We start from the raw sequence: 20,651 nt of genomic DNA on the forward strand, positions 1-20,651 counted from the left end.
ACACTAACCACTACACCACAGAGGCGGGCATTTCGTTAGTTACTACAGCAATATTCCTACTCCCTTCTAGAGCGAAGTACAACTGAGGAACCACTAATCACAAGGACAGTTCGAGGAAGACAGCAAGTGTTGACCAAGGGTGGTCGGATAGAAAAGACAAAGGCGAAGAGCTTAGAACACGTCCCGTCGTCGCCAGAGCCCCTGTGGCCTCTTACGACCTCACTTTCTCCTCTTGTTCAAGTTCAAGACACGTTTTACTTCACATCTGTTTTTTGCTTTCGAATCTATTGAACTCATTTCTTAGAAGGTACAACATATTTTGGTGCTTGATATATTTTCAGGGCAGAGCCTCCCTGGCTCAGGCGGCAGCATGCCAGCCTCTCACAGCTGGGTTCCGTGGTTCAAAACCCGGTCATTCCATGTGATATTTGTGCTGGACAAAGAGGAGGCGTTTTTCCGTGTCATATTTCATTCCAGCAACACTCTCCAATATCATTTCATTTCATCTGTCAGTCATTAATCATTGCCCCAGAAGAGTGCGACAGGCTTCGGCAGCCGGCACAATTCTTATCCTCGCCGCTCATAAGGCAACATTGTTTGTTTCTTCTCTGTCCCGCCCGAATCGATTTTTCGGGTCTCATTTTATTTTTGACTTTGGTTTTAATAATGACTAAACATTATCTTCAACTCCTCATTTGAAATGCTAAAATCAGTGGAGGGTTAACGGATTAAGAAAGAAAGAACTAACGAAATATTTATTAGTAAATCCCCTGCCTTGCCTGCTCCGCTGCCTAGCACGACTGCTGAGACCACTTGACCACCAAAAGTGGTAGTGGTGAGAGACCATTCTCTCCTAACACTTACCGCAGCCGGATGTAACCGACACCCTAAGTTTCAGGTTGGTGGTTCGAACCCGGTGGGATTTGAAATACGTCAGTACACAAAGTTATAGCGGTCACGCGGGAGTAAGCCACTTACCTGAAGGACCTAGGTTCTCGGCCAAGAACAGTTTTTTTAAATTTTATAATTTATTTTACGTTAAACCGACACAGACAAATCTGACGGCGACGATGTAATAGGAAAGGGCTGGGAGTGGGAATGAAGCGACCGTGGCCTTAATTAAGGTACAGCTCCAACATTTGCCTGGTGTGAAAATGGGAAACCACGGAAAACCATCATCAGGATTGCCGACAGTGGGGTTCGTCCCCGCTATCTCCGGAGTGCAAGCTCACAACTCCGCGCCGCTAACCGCACAGCCAAGAACAATATTGAGGAGCGATCTCACGGCAGCAAGCGCTTGGTAAGTAAAACCCAATAATAAAAATGCTATTTGCTTTATGTCCCTCTAACTACTTTTAGGTTTTCGGTGCCGCAATTTAGTCCCGCAGGAGTTATTTTACGCGCCAGAAAATCTACCGACAGGAAGCTGACGTATTTGAGCACGTTCAAATACCACCGGACTGAGCTAGGATCGAACCTATCAAGCTGGGGTCAGAAGGCCAGCGCATCAATCGTCTGAGCCACTCAGCCCTGCAAGATAAAACCTCATCAACGTTGTAGCACCATGCGATCTGTTACTGAAAACAATTCTACGCATATCGGCGTCTTCGTAAACTATAAAAGCTGTCTGCAGGACATAAAACAATAACATTATTATGATTATTATTATTATTATTATTATTATTATTATTATTATTATTATTATTATTATTATTATTATTATTATTATTATTAAGCAATTGAGTTGAATACTTCGTCCATGGCAACTTTACCTTCCACTCTGTCCTAAGAGGAGGAATCTCCCAGCGTGGGTTCTAGCTGGGTCTGGCTAGTTGACAGGTTCCTTGCTTGCTCTCGCAAAACTTTCCTTGTGATTACGTCAGACTTGTTTGCGAACTTCCTAACTGGTTTGAAAGAAGGCCAGTCATATTTCGGAAAGGTTATTCCAGTGCGACTAAACTTGTAGGATTCCAACAAGCTACCGGTACAGCAACTGTACCGTCAACAACTCCAAGGCTTTTGATACGAGACGGCTCACGAAATTGAAGCCTATTATTCTAGACGAAAGGGTGATTAAATGGCTGGCTTAATTTTTAGAAAACAGAACTCTGAGAATAAGAGTAGGTGACGAAATCCAGCGGTGGCTGTTCTTTAAGGCCTAAGGGCACAGGGTCATGTGACCCTCACCCCCACCTCTTATAAGATACGAGCCTCCTTGCTTTTCAGGTAGAAATTAAAATGTGAAAATAATCGAAATTAAGTTATTTACGTCATCACGGTGTTAATAGAGCCAATTACATGTATCAGATGCTTCTATCCTGTGAGCTCCAGTGCTAAGAGCAACCCCTCTGTGACTGAAGGAGCAATGTATCCGCTACTTTGTCGCTGGGCGTGTGGGTGAGGGAGAATGCTTCAAGCAGTGGCGGCTGGTACAGAAAATAAAAAATTAAAAATTTTGAGAAACCTACCGGTACGTGGTTTTCAAGAGGCTCTCCACTGAGTTTTCTACACTGAACAAACACGCAAACAACCCCAACACATATACACATTCCTCACAATAAAACTATATAATTAAACACACAATAACACCTGCAATGGCAAAATATTCACGAACTCAAACACTTGGTGTGAGCGCGCAAAAACAGAATTTCCCAATCTTACCAAAATCATTGAAATAAAACCAGCAACGTCGTAGTGCAAAATTACGAGTTATGTTTTTATAGTGCCATTTATAAACTAGACATTTTTATTAAAGAAAATCACGATATCATGTCCTTATTTTGACAACATAAAATGTAGAAGTTTTATCGTTCATCGATTTACAAATGTGGCTATGGAATAGGCAAGTTGGTAGTATTCTATCCTCTTTGGTATCAAAAGACCTGGCGGGAACTGCTGTACAGTATTTTGTTTTCCAGTCTTCTTTGAGCGATCCCCTCCATACTACCGCTGAGTCAAGAGGTTGCCACCTGCCACGTTCTCATATCGGTCGTAATGCAAGTGCTGCCTCTCTGTGGTCGAACGAAGAATCGCTGTGATGTCTTGGCTGTTGTTTGAGACAGTATTATGTAGTTTGTGACCCCCCCATAACCTTTTCGAACTGGCATGTGTGTTGCCATTTGGAAATTCTTTGTCAATCGGCTTTCGCCAATATCTAATTTGTTATGATATGCCGCGCGCTGTTGAACGGAGTTTTGGTTTGCGCCTACTGCGCGTGCGCGAGTGGTGAGGGGAGTCTACTCTTCACCCCTAGCAACGACTTCCGAGCGAGTCGGCGTCCTGTAGCCGCCATGGATAGACGTGTATGTGAGTGTTCCGCTATGCGGCGGATGGTGGTGCTGAAACCCCCATGAAACCAACTTAAGAGGGATTATCCCTTATTCTATTAGTTGCTGGCCTCCTACTGTTTCATTGGATTATGTTTTTACTACGATAATCCTCCAGGATCCTTGGTGAACAACTTTAGTTCACGGCCTCGTGGTTGCCGGTCTTCAATAACAATGGCCAAGGTTTGAACTTCTCAATTTTTCTGGACTCAAAGGTATGTAACTGTTTTGGATTAAAGTAATTCTGGGGAAGCAAGAAGATTTATGTGTTTCGGCGTACTTCAAGATAACTGTAATGATAATAATAATAATAATATTTGGATTAAGACTTCCTCTTCGAAAATTGTGCTGGATATCGTGTGCGTCTGTGAACCTTAGGAAGCGGTTTCGGCAATTAATCATTTTAGAATGCAGTTCGCACGGTGGAAAAAATTAGTATGATTATCGTAAAATTCTGTAAAAGTTTTTTTTGCACTTGATTGTACAATAAGGTGTGATCCAAGGCGCAGTTTCCAAGGTAGCGGGGTTAGCTTTCCTTCGGGTTCCTTGCCTTCTGGGATTTATTTCTCCTTTGTTTATTTTTTTGCATTGTTTCTGGGATCTCTGTTTTATTTTTGATTTAAAACCGTTGGCTTTACTTCTCATTTGTAGTCCGTGCTTTGCTTGTCCGTTACTATGGCAACGTGTGTTTGGGTAATTGTTGTGGGCGTTGTTTTACCGCGTTTTGTTGTTGGTTGATGTGTTCTTGTGGGATGAATATTTTTTTTGTTGCCTGGTATCGTTGGCATTTCTTTCATATAAAGTGATTTATTTCGGCCTACCTTTGGTCGTTTCGTCTCGTTCTTTGGCTGGGCGAAAAGTGTAACTTCTTCCTTTTAATTTCGTGTGCCCTTGGAAATTGCACTTGGTAGAAATTGGAACGAATTGTGGTAAAATTAAAAGGCAACCGGCCTAAAGGTCATGAGACTAGGGTTTGTTTACTAAACATGGTATTTGTTTTTTTTTCTTAAACGCGTGATCGATCACACTTAAATCAACATTTAATTATCTTGTTTGACGGTATGGAGGTCACTGTTGTTTTTTTTCTTGTTGATTTTTACGATTTAGTTCCTTTATTTGTTAAATGAAGTCTGCATTTTCTTATTTAAAGCTGCCTCATTGGGTATTTATTTATTAATCATATTAATTTCTTGCAGGTTAATCCAATTATTGTTAGTCGAGTATTTACATTCTTTTAAACAATATGGTTCAAGGTATTATCTGAATTAATAATGAACCTCGGTCCACTCCTAATATTATCTTGAAATGTTACCTCTCATTTAATTGTCTATTAAAGTTTCCTTTCATATCACTTAAAAGTTGGTTTTCATTTACCACATTTGGTGCAGCGCTGCAACTATTTCTTTGTTGGTTGTCCACGGACCTTAAGTCGCTTTTCCTCCACGTTTTGGGTAAGTGTCTCTTTTTTCTTCCTTTGGGTAATTTTAGTATCATGTTGTTGGCTGGTGCCGTTTTTATCCTTGGAATTTTTTGATGTACTGTGACTTGTTGCTTCTTTTTTCGCCCTTGTTCTCTCTTGTGTTCGCTTAATCTACCCTCTTGGGGCGGACACAATAGCAACCTTCACACCAGTGTCTCTGTCTCTCTCTCTCTCTCTCTTTCTCCCTCTCTCTCTCTTTCTCTTTTCCTATCTCCTTCTTTTCCCTCAACTGGTGGGTAAGGTTATTAACCTCATCTCCGCTGGGATGTTTCCGGGGTCCTAGAGGGGGTGACCGGTTAGAGTGGTAGCAGAGCGTGGTTGTTTGTTGTTCCACTGTTGTTGCTCTGCTGCCTAATCTCTGTTGTTTCTGCCTTGTGTGCCTAACTTTCCTCCCTTTCTATCCTTGCTTGGTGCAGTGCTGTAGTGAATGTTGGTGAATGAAAATCAAAGACTTAAGAAACAAAAGTGTTGTTGTCAATAACTATTGTAAAAGGAAATGCAAGGATCTCGTGTAATTCCCTATGTTATTTGTTTCATGTACCTGTGTATTGGAGTTCCCTGTTGCTTTCAACTGTGTTTATGCTGAGCTGTATGGACTTACCTACTTGCTGATTATGATTTTGAAACCCTTCTGGTAACTGTGTGGTGCTCGCAGCCTCTCTGCTTGGATGATTTGAGGTGACCTGTAAATTTGTTTTCTTCCTTTTTCCTGGCGGATTTGGTGAGTGATTGCATGTAATTAATTATTCTGGGTTGGTGGAAGTTGTAATAATTGAACAACTTGTAATGGAGTATGACTTGGTTGACTCAGGGCTACTGGTGTACTACCGCTTGGTACATGTCCTGTATTATCTGTACTGGCTGTCAACCTTGTATTTTTGTTGCCTACCTGCATACTGTGGTTGCGATTTCGGTGGGAATTAATCTGGTTTTATCTTGGAGAGCTTTTCTGATCATTATGTTATGTGAAGGTTGCTCGGTTGCTTTTGGAGAGTGACATAGTGTGTCCTGGGATCACCTTGTTGTGTTACCTGTTCTGGCCTTGCTTTGGGCTCCGAGACTTAATGGTGTTACTATCATTTCTAGCATTTTTCCTGTATGGTACCTCGGTGGTGTACATGCTAACCGTTTATTTGTCTTCTAAATTTAATACCTTCTTACTGCGTTTACTCTGGTGTGTGATTCTGATTATAATTTGACCTGGCCACTAAGCATGTACGAATATGACTACTTATTTGTGTAATCGGTCATGTGCTGAAGTGCACGGTGATGTGTTATGCCCTTTCATGGTTTTGAAATGTGACCTGGTGTTATGGCATCGATGGTTGTATGTGCTTTTCATTTAATTGGGGCTGTGTGGGTAAGTTATTTGCCCCTACTAACTTATGGCTAACCTCTGTTGTTTCTATGCCAGTAACCGTTCTTGGCTGTTAGTAGCTGATAATCTAGTGGACAACATCATGGTATTTTGAAACTTATCTAGCCTGTAATGTTTCTGTGCTCTTTGGTTGGTTTTTAATTTGGAAATTGTTTAACCTTACTTGTCTTTTATTATTTCTTTATATTTGATTTAAGTTACTACCTTTCTGTAGTGTAGTGAACTTGCAGTGTACCGTTATATATCCACCCTTGTGAGATCATGTCTGGTTTATTTGACCTGTTATTATAGTGACGTGTTCCCATCCTTGTGTGGAATTTGGTATATTGAAATCTGCCTATATGATGTGCCTCAATCATTACCGAGCTGTGTGTGTTTGTGCTTTGGCTGAGTGCTGTGTGTTGTCGGCATGAGTGTCTTTTCATTTCATCATCCCACCCGTGAATATGTATGTATGTCTGATCTTGGTTTGTGATCGGAGTTACCTTTTCTGTCAACTGCTCGTGAGGCAGTCATCAGTTATGGTTGGGCCATGTTGGCCGGTATTAGGTTGGGATAACTGGATGGCCTTGTGCCTGAGCTATTATAGTTTTAACTGGGTTTTTTCCTTCCTGATTTTTGGTCGAGCATGTTTAGCTATTTCTGGTGTGTCGTGAACCATCTTCCTCGTGTAACCTATCAACTAGTTCAAGGATATTTATCTGGTGTCTGGGCCACTTCAAGTTTTGCTACTCGTAACTTGCCTTGCTGTGTAGTAATTAATCTGACTGACCTTTTCTGAACTACTGCTTTGGATTTCATCCTGCTGTAAACATTACTTGGTGGTTTAGTGTTTCTTATGCCCGATTATTCACTCCATTTTGGTATCGTGCACTACCGTGGTAATTATAGGCCTAGAATATGTGTTGTCAAAATTTTGTTAACCTATTGGTACTTATCTAATTCCTTTGAGTTGTGGGTTCAAGTATTCCTTACCATATCTACTTGTCGGGTCTTGTGTTGTGTTGTTGATGATCCTCTGCCTGAGGGGTGGTATATGCCCTTTTGAACCTTCATTGGGATGGCTTTGGACATATGTAAGGTGGTTGTGTTGTGACGGTACCGTGGATTATTTTTGGGGAATTATTTTGGGGTGGCATGAGAACTTCACGGCATGTTGTTGAGGATGTTTGTGTTCCTTTAATCCCTTTGTGGAGCTGACGCATGTCCGGTGTGGTTTGTCATGGTTGGGTTATTCTTGTGTTGTATTATTTGGTGATGTTGGCACCTTGGTATGGGCAGTGTTCGTGTCTGTCTTTGATTTACCTCCGTGTTCTGTGGATATGGCCATTTCTTCTACATGAATCTACTACTCTCAGAATTAGCTTGTTGGTTTTCAGTAATGTGTCTGTTTGGTTTGCTCGGGTTTTCTTTCCCTGTCTCCATGCATTTCCTATTGATCTGATGTCGCGTTTGTAACTTCTTCTACTGTAAAGCTCATTTTTATTTTACCTGCCACTCTATGGTGTTTCATTTTTCACAGTGGATCTCTTGTGTCTGTTGACTTTGGTGTTTGTCATCTTACCGTGCTCTGGGTTTGCTACTCTGGTATGGGACGGAGTAGTGCTCCCTTGGTCGGTACTGGAATCTTCCTGCGAGTTGATTATGGGGTCTTCTTGTAGAGTACTGCCTTCTTCATGCTACTGTGAGCATTTTCCATGGACTCGCCTCGTATTCCGCCACTTATGTTTTATTTGCTTGCTCTCCTGGTGGATAGGAGAAAGTACCTGTGGCCGTATTGGGACAGTGTGATGGGAAAGTCACGTATTTGTAGACCGGGTAATGCCGAGACCCTATTGGGTATCCGGTGGTGTACGTTGTGTGCGTCATTGCTCGATATTTTCCATTTTGGTCTTCCGATCTGAGGTTTTACTTTGCCTTTTAATTTGATTGGCTGGCCATTGTGAAATTAATTGTATTTAAGGTTCTGTGTAGTAGGTTGGTTACTGATTCCAGATTGCGTTCCCTCCTGTGATTCTTCTATCCCTATTTCTGTTCCGTTAATTCCAGGTTGCTTTTTGTGACTAATGATGTGTGCGGTTGCCTGGTGTTGCTTGGCTGATTGGTTGTCGATGACAGACTATTCGCGAACCCTCCATCTGGATACCTTAAGAAGTCTCCAACTGGTCCAGTCAATCCTTCCCTTGCTCTAAACATGTTTACCCTTTTAAGCCTTGGATTTTCAATATTTAATATCCTAACTCTGACTTCTTGAAGCTAGATTTATCTATTGTGTCTTGGTTGCTTGTCCTCACTCTTATTCAACTAGGTGGTGTATTTTGATGTGGGAAGTTGAACCTGTATTTGAAATTTTTTTGCCCTAATGCTCTTGTCAGTGGATCCTGGAATCTGTTAGTGGTCGATTCTTCTCTGTGTCGTAGCCCGTATCTACTAAATTCAATATCTTGGACTTAACTTGCTTTCTTTGGTGTACGCCTGTATAATGATCTTTGTCTAGATGAAAAACCTTCTTGACCTATGTCATATTTATTTATGTTTAGTTAGTGGTGTTAAGCCGTTGTACTGTTGTGATGGTACTTGTGGGCTAGGTGTTGTTTCACTCAGAGCTTCTGATCTGTACTTCTGTGGAATATTGCTATTTGGCACTGCGGTTATGGCACCTTATGTTGTGGTTGATGCTCTTGATTATGGGTTGTTGTTTTTGCGGTGATTTTAATTCTGGGTATTTGATTGCTAACCGAATCGAATGTTGAAGTTTGAGGTTTTGTTTGGCTATGGTGATGGGTGTGGTTGCTCGTTCCATTCCGGTATTATGGATACTCCGTGTACTAGCTGGTGCTTACCTCGTTGACTACCTACTACTGTGTTTTGAGTGGTGTACCGTGGCCCTGACTCGATCAAGTGTAACAAAACTGTGTTGATCTAATATTTGCGGTTCACTTATTTTGAAGATTACATTCACCAATTGCGCCTTCTTTGGTCCTCCCCTGTTCCCGTTGTGCGTTTCTTTCCCCTGTTGTCACCCTTTTGCAACTCGAGATCATGCATTCCCTTAATATCAAAGGAGACTTGTAAAGGTATTCATGCATTAAAAATTAATTTACCACCGTGCTTGAGGAAATAACCTGGATGCGTGGACTTATAATCATGTGGTTTTCGTTTAATTTTGGTCAGTATATCTGTGATTAGTGTGAGAGTTGCCGAACCTCAAGGTGAACTGCGTCATATGTCATAAACTATATCATTGTCTGACGCATTGAAACAATGTGTATTGGGTGAAACTGAAAAATTGGTGAACTCTGGTCATTGTACTCTCTATTTGATGACAAACATTACTCTGGTGATTTTCCGAGTGCTCGGTTAACGTTTCTGGACACTGATGTTGATCGCACCCAGCCAATTATTTCTAAAAACTATGTGATATGGAATTGTGTATTGGACTATTAACCTGGTCATGTGAACTCCTAACTGAAATTAGCTAATCTTAGTGGTCGTTTCCTGTTGGACTACTTCGCCCAAATTTAGTATATATGTGACCACCACATCATCATCGTGTTATGCTCCAGATTTGTCGTCTTTCGGGGCGGGAGGACTGAGACAGTATTATGTAGTTTGTGACCCCCCCATAACCTTTTCGAACTGGCATGTGTGTTGCCATTTGGAAATTCTTTGTCAATCGGCTTTCGCCAATATCTAATTTGTTATGATATGCCGCGCGCTGTTGAACGGAGTTTTGGTTTGCGCCTACTGCGCGTGCGCGAGTGGTGAGGGGAGTCTACTCTTCACCCCTAGCAACGACTTCCGAGCGAGTCGGCGTCCTGTAGCCGCCATGGATAGACGTGTATGTGAGTGTTCCGCTATGCGGCGGATGGTGGTGCTGAAACCCCCATGAAACCAACTTAAGAGGGATTATCCCTTATTCTATTAGTTGCTGGCCTCCTACTGTTTCATTGGATTATGTTTTTACTACGATAATCCTCCAGGATCCTTGGTGAACAACTTTAGTTCACGGCCTCGTGGTTGCCGGTCTTCAATAACAATGGCCAAGGTTTGAACTTCTCAATTTTTCTGGACTCAAAGGTATGTAACTGTTTTGGATTAAAGTAATTCTGGGGAAGCAAGAAGATTTATGTGTTTCGGCGTACTTCAAGATAACTGTAATGATAATAATAATAATAATATTTGGATTAAGACTTCCTCTTCGAAAATTGTGCTGGATATCGTGTGCGTCTGTGAACCTTAGGAAGCGGTTTCGGCAATTAATCATTTTAGAATGCAGTTCGCACGGTGGAAAAAATTAGTATGATTATCGTAAAATTCTGTAAAAGTTTTTTTTGCACTTGATTGTACAATAAGGTGTGATCCAAGGCGCAGTTTCCAAGGTAGCGGGGTTAGCTTTCCTTCGGGTTCCTTGCCTTCTGGGATTTATTTCTCCTTTGTTTATTTTTTTGCATTGTTTCTGGGATCTCTGTTTTATTTTTGATTTAAAACCGTTGGCTTTACTTCTCATTTGTAGTCCGTGCTTTGCTTGTCCGTTACTATGGCAACGTGTGTTTGGGTAATTGTTGTGGGCGTTGTTTTACCGCGTTTTGTTGTTGGTTGATGTGTTCTTGTGGGATGAATATTTTTTTTGTTGCCTGGTATCGTTGGCATTTCTTTCATATAAAGTGATTTATTTCGGCCTACCTTTGGTCGTTTCGTCTCGTTCTTTGGCTGGGCGAAAAGTGTAACTTCTTCCTTTTAATTTCGTGTGCCCTTGGAAATTGCACTTGGTAGAAATTGGAACGAATTGTGGTAAAATTAAAAGGCAACCGGCCTAAAGGTCATGAGACTAGGGTTTGTTTACTAAACATGGTATTTGTTTTTTTTCTTAAACGCGTGATCGATCACACTTAAATCAACATTTAATTATCTTGTTTGATGGTATGGAGGTCACTGTTGTTTTTTTTTCTTGTTGATTTTTACGATTTAGTTCCTTTATTTGTTAAATGAAGTCTGCATTTTCTTATTTAAAGCTGCCTCATTGGGTATTTATTTATTAATCATATTAATTTCTTGCAGGTTAATCCAATTATTGTTAGTCGAGTATTTACATTCTTTTAAACAATATGGTTCAAGGTATTATCTGAATTAATAATGAACCTCGGTCCACTCCTAATATTATCTTGAAATGTTACCTCTCATTTAATTGTCTATTAAAGTTTCCTTTCATATCACTTAAAAGTTGGTTTTCATTTACCACATTTGGTGCAGCGCTGCAACTATTTCTTTGTTGGTTGTCCACGGACCTTAAGTCGCTTTTCCTCCACGTTTTGGGTAAGTGTCTCTTTTTTCTTCCTTTGGGTAATTTTAGTATCATGTTGTTGGCTGGTGCCGTTTTTATCCTTGGAATTTTTTGATGTACTGTGACTTGTTGCTTCTTTTTTCGCCCTTGTTCTCTCTTGTGTTCGCTTAATCTACCCTCTTGGGGCGGACACAATAGCAACCTTCACACCAGTGTCTCTGTCTCTCTCTCTCTCTCTCTTTCTCCCTCTCTCTCTCTTTCTCTTTTCCTATCTCCTTCTTTTCCCTCAACTGGTGGGTAAGGTTATTAACCTCATCTCCGCTGGGATGTTTCCGGGGTCCTAGAGGGGGTGACCGGTTAGATGTTTCCACAGCCTATCGTAAAAGTTGGGCACGCATACGCAAAAGGCAGTGTTCCTGCTTTCTGACAAAAAGCTTAGAAATTCTCTCTGAGCTGTGATCGCACAGGCAACCCGACATGGATAGCAAGAGTAGTTACCTGGTTGTGAGAAGAGTTGTATAATTTCCTATTCTTTGGCTGACGTCTTTTTCAATGCACTGTATTTGATTGCAGATCATAATTTTAAAGTAATTTATTTTTGAAATAGGCACATAAGGTAGGGCCGCCCCTGGCTTCAAGCATTACTGGAGCCTCGGTCACAACCTCCATGTGCCCGGAGCTCACTGCTGGCATTATGGGGACGGCGGATTGGGGGTTTCTAACGGTACAATCTCCTCATCCTGAGGTGCTGTTCGAAGGCTGCAAACTTGCTGTTGTAGTCGGTGTGTTGCAAGTGCGAGTGCGGTGTGTAATATTTATAAATCCAACAATTTAATCGTTTTTTTCGTAAGGATGAAAACGCACAGTGGGTAATTTCTAGCATCCAGCCGGCCAAAAATAATATTTTCAACCCTTGTCTTTGGTGCGCATTTTCTGTGAGTCGTGTTTATAAGACTCTTGGGTACAGTAATTAAGTATTGAAAAGTAGCGCTGTCTGATTATCTATTCTCACCGAAGGCCTAAAGTGACTCTTCTCCTTTAGGACATCATATTCTGGCGAGATTGATTTAGAAAAGGCTTTTGATTCGGTGAGCAGAAAAGCTGTTGCCCATAAGTTGGGACAGATCGGAGTATCAGCTAAAATTATAAGAGCAATTGATAATATATATTCGGAATTTAAATGTTCAGTCAAATTTAAGAATGGTTTAGTAGTGGGAGAGATAACTTCTAAAGTGGGCCTTAAACAAGGGTGTAAACTGTCCCCCATATTATTTTTATTGTTTATTAACGATATTTTCCACTCGAAAGAATTTGAAAAAGGAGCTTCTCCATGTCTTGAGTGCCAAGATATTCCAGGCCTAATCTTTGCGGACGATATCATTCTACTTGCATTAACACCCAGCAAGATGCAAAATAGTATTAATGAGGTAGAGAACTACTGCAAAGAGTGGAATTTAAAGGTTAACCCAGAGAAAACCAGAGTAATGGTCTGTAAAAGGGGTGTTAAACATTCTAAGAGTGAACAGTGGTGGATGGGTAGGACAAAGTTAGAAGTGGTAAAAAAAATCGAATACTTAGGGACGATTATAAGTAGTAATGGGAACTGGTCTGACCAAATAAAAAGATCAAAAATGAGGGGAATAAGTGCCTTGGCTAGTAGCAAAATATTAGATAAAAAGATGCCTAACGTAGAATACAAAATCCAGGAAAACATATTTAATGCAATAGTAAAAGCTAAAGTACTGTATGGATCAGAAATTTGGGGAGTAGATCAGGGAATTGTAGCTTTAGATGTAATCGTTAGCAAATTTGCCAAAATAATTATGGGACTACCTAACTGTACTGCAAACAGTGGAGTAAGAATGATGTGTGAAGGGGTGAGTATGCGAGCTGAGATTGCTAAGCGAATAGTCAAGTATTGGTTGAGATTAAAGACTGGGGGAGGTGGTGAAATATTAGGCTTAGCCTACCATCACCAAATGAAGCATTTAAACGAAGGCTATTGGGTGGATGGGGTGAAGAAGCTTCTAGAGTACATAGGATTGGGATCATACTGGGTAAGTAATATTTGAAGGGAAGACAGGAGATTGCATAAGAAAGTAGTTCAAAGAGTGAAAGATATAGAAAGACAAACAATTAGGACAGAATGCAATAGTAAGAGAACACTAATAGAATTTTGTAAAATAAGTGAGAATATGACAATAAGGACACAAATGTTAACAAAAAGGGTAATGAGAGGAATAATCTGGTGGCTGATGGGAGTGTATAAAAATAAAGCTTTAAGAGAAAAAAATGACGTAAATAAATGTATTTTATGTAATTCAAATATGGAAGTGGCTCATTTGATTAAGGACTGCAAAGAAACAAGAAACATTAGAGAGAAATACATAGAAAGGAAAGAATTGGACAAAATTCTAAATGAACATGAACTGTACACACTCTCAAGTCTATTAAGCAGAGAATGGAAGAAACCGGGAAAGGTAGCCAAATTATTTAATATTATGAGAGGTATTTGGGGAAAAAATGTAAAGAAAACAGAGATAATTACATGTAGCTACGTTCAAAGATATATGCAAGTAACTATTAATGAATATGTCTGTGGTAGTAGATTATAACTGAATATGGTACAAGTTACAAGTAAGTGACAGTTCGAAACTGAACAGAACCAGTGACATGTGATAGTGATGGATGCGATGATCGGACGGTCTTTCCCCCGTATTGGTGGCCATCCTTGGGGGTGATGTCCGTTCATTGTTTTCAATCGGTCATGTGGAATTAATATATTCGATTTATTCACAGATATGGAACATTATATAGTATAACTCACTAATAAGTAAGGGCGACAATAATTATAAGTTTAGTATTATGTTTCGTTTTTTATATTTGTTCAGTTTTGTTTCTTTGTTCCTTAGGTATTGTATATTCCTAATTAGTAGATTCAATTCATTGATATGTAAGCCGTACTGTTGCACCGCTCCCGCGTCCAGGTGGGATGCACGAGTTTCCAGACTAGCTCTCAATAATAATTTCATCTGCCAAATGTTACTGGGTTGTGAGTTCCGAGTGAGAAAGAACACCAATGGCTTACGGTAGATCCCAACCTACGTAGATGAACGTCTTCAACACGCTTATGGTCGGTTACCGTGTTTGTATGATACCGCATTTTATCATAAAATCAGACTATCATGATTTGTCAAGGATTCCGTATATGTCATCGTCATAATCGCAATCAGAAATATTCATGGTAAGCTTATATCTAATACTTATTCTAAGTAGACATTGAAATAATTAAAATGTTTCTACTACTCAGCTTTATTCATAAATTGGTCTAAGAATGAGTTGAAGTTAGAATAAAATGTCTTGAAAAATTATTCACACTGTAGTTGGTTTCCTACGCAATCAGTCTCTAAATGATGTTCTTATGTTGCATCGGAGAAACTAGGTTTAGGAAAAACCTCTAATAAATAATAAACTCAGGCCTCCTTCATCTGAATTCTAGTCCTGGCCTATCGAAGAATTATGTCCTAACTAACTAGTATCCAAGGGAATTCAAAAAAATAAATAAATTATATAATCAAGTAGAATTATTCTATACAATTGTAAAAATTGGATGCATCCTTAAGGTTAAAATAAACAAGCTATACTTCCTACTATATACAATGTCCAAGTTAGGTTTGAATGAAAATGTGAAAACGCAAAGAAGGTGGCCAATAATTAATCAATTAATCAATTAATTAGTTAATTAAGATCTGGAATCTTTCCATATTAAAATAAATTGCTTCTCAAAATTACCAAAATCCAATCGTGTGAACCTACATTCACATATAATTAAAGAAATGTATATCACTCGGCTGAACACTTCACATTAATGTCCGCACAGTAGAAAAATCGTGTAGGAAATTTAATGTCAGTTCATTAGGGAATTTTTCTAGTTAAGGCTTCAAATTTTTCTCATGTTTCATATTTCGTTTTTCAGTAACCTCCACATAAGCAAATCTAAGTCCACTTTAAGTCGTAAGCAATTCTCAAATTAATTTCATTATATGGTTCATGTGACTAAAATCATTCAATTATTATTTTAATTTATGGTTGAAATTCAATTAAAGTGCGTATATGACTTAATATAGTATTACCAAGTGTATATAATTAATCTTCCAACGAATAATACCATAGGTAGGAAAAATTGACACATAGGAAGACTCTAACTTCATCTAAAATCCACATATGAAAGACTAAGTTACCAGTGATGGGTTAAGTTGCTCCCATAAAATCACAAGTTAAATTGCCGTCTGTGGGAATGCATGAAAACAATCGTAGATATGTCAGTGAAGGCCTAAATATTGATGTAGGTGGCCTCTCGGCTCTTCTGATGATCCTACTTACTCAATTTATTCTATTCTGATGGCATTTAGATCGTATCCTAATCTGTATAATATTTATATTAGGGAATCAAATAGCAATCGAAAACAGTGTGCTTCAATACCTATACCTTAGCATGTGCAACCTTCACATACTACCATCTCTCGAAGAATACTATGACCAACTTCCTAAATATCAATAACTATCACCATCAAAATATACTATCAACTCATATACTTATTATATTCACCATTTAACATTTCAATTCTCACGTAGCATTCACAATCAAAGCACTTATTTCATCAAAATGCGCAACATATGTGCCATGACCCACATATATAAATCATTATCATGACTGTCATAGTATCAAAGATCAGCACATCGTAACCTTAAAATTGTGCCACTATATTTTATCGTAACACTCCCTAAATACGATCTTTACGCATATTATTTGTTAAAGCCATCACGCATATAAATATTAACTTCCTCTTAATATTCTAACACTTCACTGACAGCGAATTATGAAAAATATCAATCACTTCTCCACTATTATATTGACAAACTTACGAACGGCATTCACTGGTATTTTAACGCCTATGTCTGGGATTTATGGTATCTTCAGATGAATACCTATCTCCTTATAAGTACACTCGTATATTAACTACGCACACACAAAATACTAAGACCAAAAGAATAAAGTTTTCTACTTACAACACGACTCAAGTGGGGACTTAACTTTGCTTATCGGAGACTGACTTCCATCTCGCTGTTGATCGTCATGGGATGGTAGGCCTCGCTCCATGGTTCGGCTTAAGTAATCGGGTACATTTCGTCATCACAGCTGATTACTTCCCTCCTGGATCATCCATCTCGTGAAGCGTCACCATAGCCAGAGTAGTCTTTGCCTCAGCTTCTTAGAACATCATGACGGTCTTCATTGCGTCAAGGACAGAAAAACACAAGGCATTAGTTGATTTATACATGTCGAAAACTGCTCAGTAGTGCTAATGTGATAATATATCTGTTTTCTGATACGTCTAATTTGTTTATATGAACTCTAAATATCGTCTTATTTCTGCTGCCTCGCTCGCCAAATCGATGTGAGATTTACGTGCTTTTAGAATTGCACTCTATTTTTTCTTTAATTCAGCTCTCTTAACTTCTTGCAGTATCGAGCAAAGAAAATGTTCCGAGCCCAACCGTGACGTAGTACAAGTCCAACTTGACGTTTCTTAACAGCTGGTCTTTATTCTTGCGTATACGTCAATCACAGCTGATGTTTAGCAGGTTATCGTAGATCTGATCTTATCTTCAATAACTGATCAAATAATCCGATAAGTATTGGTTTCTTTATGCGATGCCGTCTTACTTCGATGCCGTGCTGAATTGAGATTTGTTCCAATGGAAGACTTTTTTTTCAATAATCGATTTAAATAATCCGCTCTCGTCATTCTTTCGCACCGCCTTCTAAAAGTGGTTCTTTCCGTGATTGCCGGTTGAACTTATTGCCTTTTCAGCTCGTACCGCTACTAATTGCTTTATCTTAACTCTTTAATGGCTGGAGCGCCATTTTTGTTCCAAATACGGCAACTATAGAACGGTGAAATGGCACACTGTATACCTTCTAATGAGGTTGTTGGTTGTTTGTCTGCCCGTTTTATTTTGGTTTTATTTTAGCTTGGTTTTGTTAGTTTGTTTGTTTTTGGCTGCTGACGTACAGTAGAGTTGGAAGAGGGGGAGATAGGCCTTACCTATCTCAAGCTAAAGTGTTGATTCGGTACGTCTGCACATGTAAAGTAGAGTTAAGTAGTGAATAGTGTTAGGTTAGAGGAAGTAAGTTGTCAATGAGACAGTGAAAGATGAGCCGAGTTATGGAATCCGTCTCGGCAGTGAAATACAGGTGTGACGGCCTACATGTAGAGCTAGGCAATCCGCACACATGTGGGTTGTTACATGAAGGAGTGGTGAGGAAATAACATTGACAGCTTAAAGGGTCTATGAGGTATCGGTTTCCGAGCCTCATGAGACATGTCTGGTCGTGACATCCCAGGGAAGGGTGGTAGCAGTTCCTCACCAGGGGTGATGTCGCGGCCAGACAGATTTAGGATAGATTTAGTATATATTCATGTAGTAAAGTAGTTAGTTTAGATAGGTGGTGTGTTGCATGTGGAGCTGGCGATCCGCCCATGTGCAAGGTGCTACAAAGTAGATTTAGAAGTAGTTAAGTAGTAAGTAGTTAGTGCTTAGCTATAAATAGTCTGTGAGTGTTTATTTTGAATTGCATATTGGAACATTGTAACTGTGCGAAAGCCTGTTATGTTCAGTTCAATAAATTCGTAAAAATTCGTATATTCTGGCGAGGCGAGCGCGCAGTTATTATTATGTGAGGGCTCAGTAAAGACATCAGAACTAAATATTTCTTTAGCTTGGAATATGATTATATTAGATGAAGGTATGCATTTTTATATAGTATGTAGCATTTTCTGAACATTACTATATTCGTGCCCGAAATATGCACTTAAAATTCAGGTACACGGTGTCCAAGCGCTATTTAATTATACAAATATTTGAGCTGACTTTCAAAATGGATTGCCCTTGATTTCCGCAATGAAAGTCTTTTAGATGAGTTATATATACTTCAATGAATAGAAAACTGTGACTTTTTGCTGCGACCGTGAGAGTAATTAATTTTTTTTCAGAAGCCATGTACTCTGTAACGCGGAGGTCGGTTTTCGAGCTGTTGAGGAACAGCAGGGAATATAAGCGGAACGATGATATTGCGAATGTTGTAATTGAACATTTAGGCTTCAAGGATTGTTACGAGGATATATCCAAGTCAATAAGGAAATCTGTCGGTATTTTGTGTGCTAAAATTCGATCACGCTGGAGAAAATATGGTAAAAAAAGGGACAAATTGCTGAAGTACAATAAAAGTTGGTTCGAGCAGAGAATGAGCCGCGCAGAAGGACGTGCATCACAAAAATGTCAGGATGAACCTGCCATTTCATGTTAAGAAAACAGTATTTCTCTTATGACAACAGGGTTGCCACATCGAACGGCTCCGCTCAACGCCATCACGGGAAAACGGCGGCACATAAATTTGTGAAATTCAGTATGTAAGTTCAAGACAAAAGGCTGAAGAAACTAAGCTAAAAATTACCTTTATGAACTGAAGGGGACGTGGGGTTCGGTTCGTACAGAATCAGAGGTAAACTACGGCACATAAGAAACCTCAGCACTGAAATATAAGGCAAAGTGCGAGAGAAAATAGACAGATAATTTTTATGGACTTGAGGGGCGGGTGATGTATTTAATTGCATTCAATAAATTTATCCAGACAATAAAAGCTAGAAAACAGACGCAGTAAATAAATACTGCAGATGACTACAAAAGATCACAGTATTAATGCTAAAGAAATAAATCACACACGTAGGCATATCGCATAACTCCCATTCAACACAATACATTTACGCACTGATTTAAAGCCTAAAATACACACACAATAAATAAATACTGTAGATGACTTCACTACAGAAGTTCAGGGAGGAAACGCGTCTATTGGTTGATATCCGAAGCAAAGTGCTGGCAATACCAATGATGGAAACCGCTAGAAGATTCTTCAGAGAGGCTTCCACTTCTGCGGATATTACTGGAGTAGATATAAATTTAATAAACCATCTACGTGCCATCGTAGAAACTCTTTCGTGTGGGTATGCCATTGATAAAGTAACATTTGGCATGTACGCAAAGGAAACTATACAAAAATACAAATCGTACTACATGCCTGTAACTTTCCACAAACTCTCGGGTCATGGCACTGTATTATACCTATTGGACACCTCTCCGAGGAAGCCCAGGAGACTAGGAATAAAGATAATAGGAAACCTTCCAGAAAGACACAAATACTGACCTTTTCCATAGGCTGCTTATATCATCGCACCCTTATATTACCAGCTTAGGGAAATCAAGGAGGAGGAAGTTGATTCCGCTTTCACGAGAAGTGCTCAACTGAGCCTCACGTATCTGGTTCTGCCTAAGGAGATAATGACAGTGTCGATAGCGATTCTGATGTAACTGCATCTAATGAATAAATTGTTTGGCAAGTACATGTATTCCTGTATCTGTTTTTAAACATTCTAAACATTATGTGTCACTATTAACATATATTTAATTTCTTAAAGCTATAATGCAAAATGATTAAAATTACAAAGATTACTAATTCTATTCCTGGCGTAGTAATTTGTTCTTTGTACTTGATTGACCGACCACAATTTAATTATCTCCAATAATAGCAGTTACATACTAAGTTTTATGTAAATCGGTCCATTAGTTTCCGAGATACGATTTTTGGCCGGCTAGATTCCTGAAATTACGCACTGTGAAACGGTCCGAATGATGTTACTGTCTTTAAATCCGGCGGCCCGGGTTCGATTCTCGGCTCTACCAGGAAATTTGAAAAGTGGTACGAGGGCTGGAACGGGGTCCACTCAGCCTTGGGAGGTTAACTGAGTAGAGGTGGTTTCGGTTCCCACCTCAGCCATGCTCGAAGTGGTTTTCTGTGATTTCCCACTTCTTCTCCAGGTAAATGCTGGGACCCAGGATGGCCACAACCGCTCCCTTCCCTCTTTCTAACCCCCCTCCCACAAGGCCCCTCTTAAGCATAGCAGGTGAGGCCGCCTGGGCGAGCTACTGGTCCTCCTTCCCAGTTGTATCCCCCAACCCAGAGTCTCACGCTCCGGGACACTGCCCTTGAGGCGGTAGAGGTGGGATCCCTCGCTGAGTCCGTGGGAAAGCCAACCCTGGAGGGTAAACAGATTAAGTAAG

The 20,651-nt window shown here is 39.8% G+C and overlaps 1 protein-coding gene across 1 annotated transcript in view; it reads right to left on the reverse strand.

Annotated features, from left to right (window-relative positions):
- LOC137503204 (ankyrin-1-like) overlaps positions 1 to 19,853 on the reverse strand; it is a 176,147-nt gene extending 156,294 nt beyond the window's left edge. Inside the window, exon 1 of the mRNA XM_068230719.1 lies at positions 19,738 to 19,853. The gene's annotated coding sequence lies outside the window, so the exon portion shown is untranslated. The remainder of the gene's footprint in view (positions 1 to 19,737) is intronic.
- Between the last annotated feature and the right edge of the window lie 798 nt (positions 19,854 to 20,651).

The sequence above is a fragment of the Anabrus simplex genome, chromosome X (genome assembly GCF_040414725.1).
Source record: "Anabrus simplex isolate iqAnaSimp1 chromosome X, ASM4041472v1, whole genome shotgun sequence".
Taxonomy (NCBI): Eukaryota; Metazoa; Arthropoda; class Insecta; order Orthoptera; family Tettigoniidae; genus Anabrus; species Anabrus simplex.